This window comes from Hippopotamus amphibius, chromosome 15, assembly GCF_030028045.1.
Source record: "Hippopotamus amphibius kiboko isolate mHipAmp2 chromosome 15, mHipAmp2.hap2, whole genome shotgun sequence".
Lineage (NCBI taxonomy): Eukaryota > Metazoa > Chordata > Mammalia > Artiodactyla > Hippopotamidae > Hippopotamus > Hippopotamus amphibius.
Window position 1 is genome coordinate 63,374,682 of NC_080200.1, and position 7,585 is coordinate 63,382,266.

Below are 7,585 nucleotides of genomic sequence, written 5' to 3' on the forward strand. Positions count from 1 at the left end.
ATACAATTAGGTGACCGTACCTGTACATAGGTGGGAATAGGAGGTGGGTCTGGGACTCCCTTCAATTAATTAATATCATTTCTGATTGTGGAGCTAATGAAATCGTAAAGCCATTTGTTTCTTCCTGGTCTGCTTGCTTCACATGAAGGCTATAGGATGTGAATGCATGACCACACTCCCCACCTGGGTGTACACAATCTCCTCTCAGCATTTGCTTCCTCTTTTCAGACTCAAAATTACAGTGCATACAAGAGGGCAGCCATAGTTCCTTTTCCCAGCCCCTAACAGCAGTACCTAACCCACCCTCCTGGTCTAATCTGTTAATGCTTCTACCACAACCACAATTCATATTCAAATACACAACATTTTTTGGTCCACATCAAAAGTGCATAATTATGAGAGTGTATTTTATTACTATGGTTATATGTTTTAATTTTCAAAATTGCATTTTATGATTAGTAAATTTGAAATTGTTGACAACTTGAATTGACTCTTTTCTGTAGATCATAAGAGTTTTAATAGAGAAAATATTATTTCTCTAAGTGCCATAATATCTGGTAACCTAAGAGCAAAGTTTGTTCAATGGAGAGTGTTCTCAACACTGTAGTATTTTGAAGTGAATGTTTAAGTATTTCCCATGTACTAATAGCACCTTCAGTTTTCCAGAGTACTATTCCTTGTCTCCATGATTTTTTGAAAGTTTTGTCCAGTCTAAATGATGAAAATCCACAGGTATTTTAATATTCTCTTGCAGTACTTAGTATTAATATATCAAACTGAAAATGGGAACTCCACCAAAGGATTCTCCCACAAGGAGAGGTATCCCAACGTGCAATTATAAATCTGTGTATGTTGTTGTCCCTTCCATGTTTTTACAGGGATAAATGCTTTCTGCATGTAAATTTTGTTTTCCCTATCTGGAAGTCACTTAAAAGTTTCAAAGTTGACCTCTTTTGATCTGACATTTATTTAATATTTGATTAAATATTTCCAACTGGGTTTAACAAAAGTGAGCAAAACCTAGAGGACTTGTTTATTTAAAAAATTAGTGTCTAGAGACTGTCATACAGGGTGAAGTAAGTCAGAAAGAGAAAAACAAATATCATATATTAACGAATATATGCAGAATACAGAAAAATGGTACAGATCAACCAGTTTGCAAGGCAGAAACAGAGACACAGATATAGAAAACAAACATGGACACCAAGTGGGGAAAGCAGCGGGTGGGGGTTGAGTGGGATGAATTGGGAGATTGGGATTGCCATATAGACAATACTAATAAGGAAAAAAATATCAAATTGTACTCTTTAAATATATGCAGTTTATTGTATATCAATTATATCTCAATAAAAGTTAAAAAAAATTAGTGTCATGTAGCACACAGAGGTTTATTTATGGGATTAGATGACAACCAAAGGAGAAGCTGGATGACCAATGTGAAAGTCTGGCTCAAATGCCTCAATTTATTTTCATTAATAATACTTCTTTAAAAACAAAAAATCCCGGACAAATGCCAAACTGGACAAGTTGGTTGGACAATAGGAAAAATGAGACCATACTTGGTAAGTCAGGGTGAAATGCTACCCTGTTTTGATTAAAGAAGAGGAAACCTCCATCCATGCTCATTGCTGCTTCTCAGGTATGAAGTAGTCTCACTTAGCTAGGCAGAAATCCTCACTCTTTCTTCTTCCTGTGCCAGACTACAGAACGTTGATTAGGTTAATCTCAGTAAATTGTCCCTGAAACAAACACATTCCTAAAATCTATGATATAATATGAAGTTACTTTTATTATTTGAGGCTGATTTTATTCTTTTAGTAATTTCGAATCCTTTCAGAAAATCATGAGAACTGAGAGTAACCTTTATTCGTTATGAGAGAATCTGCTGTAATGGAAACAAATCTAATGTACCCCATCAAAGTTTTCCAGTAAATTTCCTCAGATAAGTGCTTCTGCCTTTGACATAGGCAAAATAGTACCAAGTTTGCACAATTTATTCCAAAACTTAGAAGCTGAAAGAGCACTTCCTAACCTAGTAAGTCCAATGTTACTCTAACAATAAAATCAGATAAAGACATCATAAGAAAACTGCAGAGCAATATCTCTCATGAATGTGGACAAAATGATTCTCAAAAAATATTAGTAAACTTTAGCTGATAATATATAGAAAGTATTATATAACATGACCCGAGTGAGTTTTTTCCCCCAGGTATGCAAGGCTGGCTCACAGTTCAAAAACCAGTCAATATAAGTTATCATACATAAAAAATAAAAATCTTATGACCTTATCAATTGATGCAGAAAAAACAAAGGAAACTGTACATAAGTACTATACTATAGCTGATAAAGTTGCTCCCTACAGGTTAAAATTTGTGAAGCCATTATACGTATAGACTGGAATTGAACAATTGGTATTGAACAAGTAAGTAAATGGATAGCACATGATAGGAGCCAGGTTTCTGCTTACTCGAGTAGAAGGTTATAGACAAGCAAAGGGGGAAGGCATGAATTCCATATGGTAAACACCAGTGTGAATAGATGGACAGATAGAGATACATACAGAGATATCTATAGATATGTGCATATAGACAGGTTAGCATACACATATATTTCCATGCTGTGTTAGTTGAGAGGATCTAGAAGCAATGACACCCCAGTAGCAACAAGCACACCTATCAGCCAGGTCTTGTTTTCTAATACCATTCTGCAGTGAAAAGAACTAGGGATACTTGAAAAAAAATTGCTGATTCTAGGACTGGGGCACAGAAACATCCTAGATAATCCTAGAGCATCTTATAGCGCCAGAAAGCCCACAGTAATGAGAGAACAGCAAAGAGACACAGGAAACTGAAAGCACTCCTAATGGCCAAAGCTGGAGAACTTTAAGCAACAAAATCAGTAAGTACTGTACTATAACCCAGTATAAACCAAACACCTATGAGTTCATATCTGTATAAACTAATGACTGTGTAAGAAAATAAAATTGAAGAACAGATAAATTTCCTTTCAAAATAATCTCAAATAACTTATGTAGGTACTTCAACCTCAAAGAGTAGAGTATAACTCATCACTTCTTAGTTGTGGGCTGTGTATACTGACTTCCTTTCAAAAAGTACAGCATAGAAATAGGAGGGAGTAACTCTGCAGTAGCAAAACCCTACAAACACTACTTCAGGCAGATGATCAAGATTAACATCAACAGTGGTAAGTCATGGGGACAAAGGTTCCCTAGATATGATGTGATGAAAATGATTAGGACATTGTCACAGCCAAGTGGAGCCTTAAGAGAAATGACAACTACATATACTGTGGAATCCTGGACCAACAATCCTTGGATTGTTAACAAAGGACATTAGGTAAAAGCCAAGGATATCCAGGGGCTTCCTAGGTGGCACAGTGGTTGAGAATCCACCTGCCAATGCAGGGGACATGGGTTCAACCCCTGCTCCAGGAAGATCCCACATGCCACAGAGCAAAAAAGTCCGTGCGCCACAACTATTGAGCCTGTGCTTTAGAGCCCGTGAGCCACAACTATTGAGCCCATGGGCCACAACTACTGAAGCCCATGCACCTAGAGCCCGTGTGCCACAACAAGAGAAGCCACAGCAATGAGGAGCCCGCATACCACAATGAAGAGTAGCCCCCACTCACCACAACTAAAGAGAAAGCCTGCACACAGCAAAAAAGACCCAACACAGCCAATAAAATTAATTAATTAATTAATTAATTTTAAAAAAGCCAAGGAAATCCAAATAAAGCATGGCCTTTGTTAATAGAAAACATATTGCTGGTTGGTTAATTGTAATAGCTGTACATTACTAATATAAAATGCTAATAATAGGAGAAACTAGGTGTAGGGCATATGGGAACTCTCTGTACTATCTTTGCAAATATTCTCTAAATCCTAATCTATTTTCAAATTAAAAGTTTATTTTAAAAGATATACTTAGATTATTTCTACCAGACAATTCAAAGTGATGACTTTCACTGGAACAAAAAGCAGTGTATGAAAAGCACTGGGCAAAAAATAGTGGACTGTTTCCAGATTGCATTTAATTGTACCTTTCACTCTTCTGATTATTTGTTCTTATTTTAACCTCTTTATTTTGATCTTAAATTTCTAAATCACATTGTTTAATGAGATAAAAACTGAAGCATATTTTCTTTTCACCAGCATCGTGAAGGTGTCAGCTTGGGTCACTGGTGGCCTGTGCTCTACAGGGCTCTAAGGCTGAAGGCTACAAGGAATCAGGAAAGCCACATGCAAGTTGATGGGCAAGTTTTACTTGAATAGAGAAAGCTGTGAACTGAAGCACACTATAGAGGCTCCTATTGAAAATTTTCTATGACCTTAAAATTATTTTTAAAATATTGTATATATTGGAGTAACATCTGGTGAAATCAATGCAATTCAGAATTTCCTCTAATATTTTCAATTAGTTAACCATCCAGAACAATTTTACGTACTTGGTCCGGAGATTATTCTGATTTGGCTGTCTTAGAGAATGTAAGCTAAATGTTCTCATTTTGAGATGGATGAATTCTGATTTCTCAGTATCTCAGAAGAATTGGACAGATACAGATGGGAAGCAAAAGGCATGACAGAATAAATCACTTTTACAAGTGTCAGTTTATAAACAATTGTGTTCACAAAGTGTTGAATGAACATCATTCATGTGAAAACTGTAAAAATCTCAGCACTGGAAGGAATCTCACTGTATTCCCATCTTGTTAAGTCACTGACAACCGATACAATACCCACACTTTTTTCTCAAAGAACAAATGTAATTTTGTATTACCAGTTTTGTTTTTTAAGAAACAGAATCATGCTTTGTAGTATTTTACATCTTAAACATTTCACATACTATTTCCTTTCTCCAATCGCTCTCCAAAGCCCACCTGGGCAGGAGGGCAGCACACATTTGTGGTAGCACAGGGAACAGAGTTCATCACCTGGACAAAGTCTGCCATAAACCTTGGCATTTCTGGAAAAGCCCACAGAGGAAGGGAGAGGAGAGAACACACATTCTTGCAAACATATCCAGAACACTCTGTGGGTCCTCTTCTCAGATTCCATCTTCTTCTAAATTTGATTTGTATAACCGGGGTCTTCACCTTCCATCACAGAGCTGCCCTTGTAAAGTCATATCATGCAGGAATTTTTATTTCTTGGTTTGAATCTTATCTTCCTTATTTGCCTGCTTCAGCATGTGGTCTCCTAGATGGAAAGGCCCTTCGGTTATTTAGTCATCCCCCAGCAGTGGAGGGATGCAATGAAACAAATTTTCAGTCACTAACTTATAATGTACCTGGAAATGTTACCTGGTATTATGCATTAAGAATGTTCTTAAATGACTTTGTTAACATAAAATATATGGAAAGCAAGCTGAGGCAGTAATTTATTCCAACTCTATACTATAAGCTGAAACCAGTAATTTATCATAAGAATGGTAGTTGAGAATAATAACTAAGGTTTCAAATGATAATTTTCAGCAAAGACCACTATCTACAAGCTTTAGAAGTCAGAGACTATGTTTTTTTGTTCATTTTTAGATTGCCCAGCTTTTTGTGTAGTAGATGTTTAATAACTATGTGTTGAATAGTTCACTGTGGTAATGCACATTTTTCCTCTTTGACGCTATAGAACTGCAAAGCATCTTTGAGGCTGGTCTCATTTTATAAAAATAGAAATTAGGTGCAAAGAGAATAGGTGACCTACAGCAGGTGTGTTCAGACCCGGGGATCCGACCTGCTGGTTTCCAGTACAGAGTGAGAGGCTAGGATTTTTTTTTTAAAGAGCTTGAAGGTGGCCTAAATGAAGAGTCAGCAGTATTCTCCCAGGCGTCTTTTTGACCACAATTTGTGATTTTGTTCTGCTTGGCTTCAAAGCATAATCCTGATATCTACCTGTGATAAGATTTGGGGATGGTGCCAGTTGGTGGCTAAATCCTTAGGATCTCAGAAAAATCCAAAATAGTCTATGGAAATAGAACTAGTATACATTTTTCAATCCTATGAATTATAATTTTTCCTTTCCTTCTCTATGAATTTTTTTCGCCCAATTCTTAAAATTTAAGGTTTTTTTGTGGAAAAAAGCCAGAAGCTCCCCATTCGTCTGGTATATGCAAGTTTGCAGTGGAGACTGTCATGGTATTGCTATTACTGGCCTTATTTAGAAGATTCTGTTTCCTTGATAGAATAGGGATGGCAACTGAAAAGGAAGAACTCTTGCTTTCTCCGGAATTGGTACAGAATATTCCAATGATTGTTAAGGTTTTATCAAAGTAACAAAATATTTCAATACAATTGTTACAGAACTCTGCGGGATTTAAGATTTGTTTATAACAGTTGTCATTGAAAAGTCCTTTGTAAAAAGTTTTACAAAAATATAGTCATAAATTTTCACTATCATGACATCAAGCTAGGCTTTGTCCCACCTCTTCCCCCCCCCAAAAAAAATACCTGAAAACCCAGCTACTCTCTGAAATTAAATTTGTTCAAATTGGAGTTTGTGCCAACAAAATAAGAAAGAGATTTGACTGAGAACTGTCTCTGTCTGGGTCAGACCCAAGCTTCCTATCTTAGAACTGTTAACTGATATCCAATATTTTGATTACAGTTTTTATCACATTCATCCTACAAGTAGAAGTAGAAAGAGATACCAGAATGCAAAGATTTTATTCTATTTTTTCCTGAAGGGATGATAATTATTTCAAATCTGAAAAGAAGCCCTAAGGCAATCAGAATTTAAAGCCAGGTCTAAGTTTGTTTGAGTCTTTAGAACTCTTTTTTTTTTTTAATTTTATTTTTTTTAATTTTATTTCTTTATTTATTATTTTTAAAAATATGGAATGCTTCACGAATTTGCATGTCATCCTTGCGCAAGGGCCATGCTAATCTTCTCTGTATCATTCCAATTTTAGTATATGTGCTGCCGAAGCGAGCACGTTAGAACTCTTTAAAAGCCTCGTTCTTTTTCATGTTTAAACTGTGTGATGATATATCATTTGCCAAGATTTATAACCCTGGATATTCCTAGAGATCTTTGGGGTTTTGTTTTCTTTTTACTTTCTGCAATCTTTATTTTTATTGAAGTATAGTTAATTTACAATGTGTTAGTTTCAAGTGTACAGCAAAGTGATGCAGTTATACACGTGTGTGTGTATGTGTGTATATATATATATATATATTCTTTTCCAGATTCTTTTCCATTATAGGTTATTACAAGATATTGAGTATACTTCCCTGTGCTATACAATAAGTCCTTGTTATCTATTTTATATATAGTAGTGTATATATATGTTAACTCCAACTTCCTAATTTATCTATGCTTGTGTCTACTTCTATTTTGTAATAAATTCACTTATATTTATTTTTTCAGATTCCACATATAAGTGATATCGTATGATATTTCTCTTTCTCAGCCTGACTTACTTCACTTAATATGATCATCTCTAGATCCATCCATATTGCTGCAAACGTCATTATTTCATTCTTTTTTTATAGCTGAGTAATATTCCATTGTGTACATATACCACATCTTCTTTATCCATTCATCTGTGGATGGATGCTTAGGTTGCTTTCA

General features: G+C 35.5%; 1 non-coding gene across 1 annotated transcript; it reads right to left on the minus strand.

Moving 5' to 3' along the window:
- Nucleotides 1-6,840: 6,840 nt before the first annotated feature.
- On the minus strand, nt 6,841-6,947 carry LOC130837588 (U6 spliceosomal RNA). Its single transcript, XR_009049361.1, has one exon. It is a non-coding gene; the product is annotated as a U6 spliceosomal RNA (small nuclear RNA).
- Between the last annotated feature and the right edge of the window lie 638 nt (nt 6,948-7,585).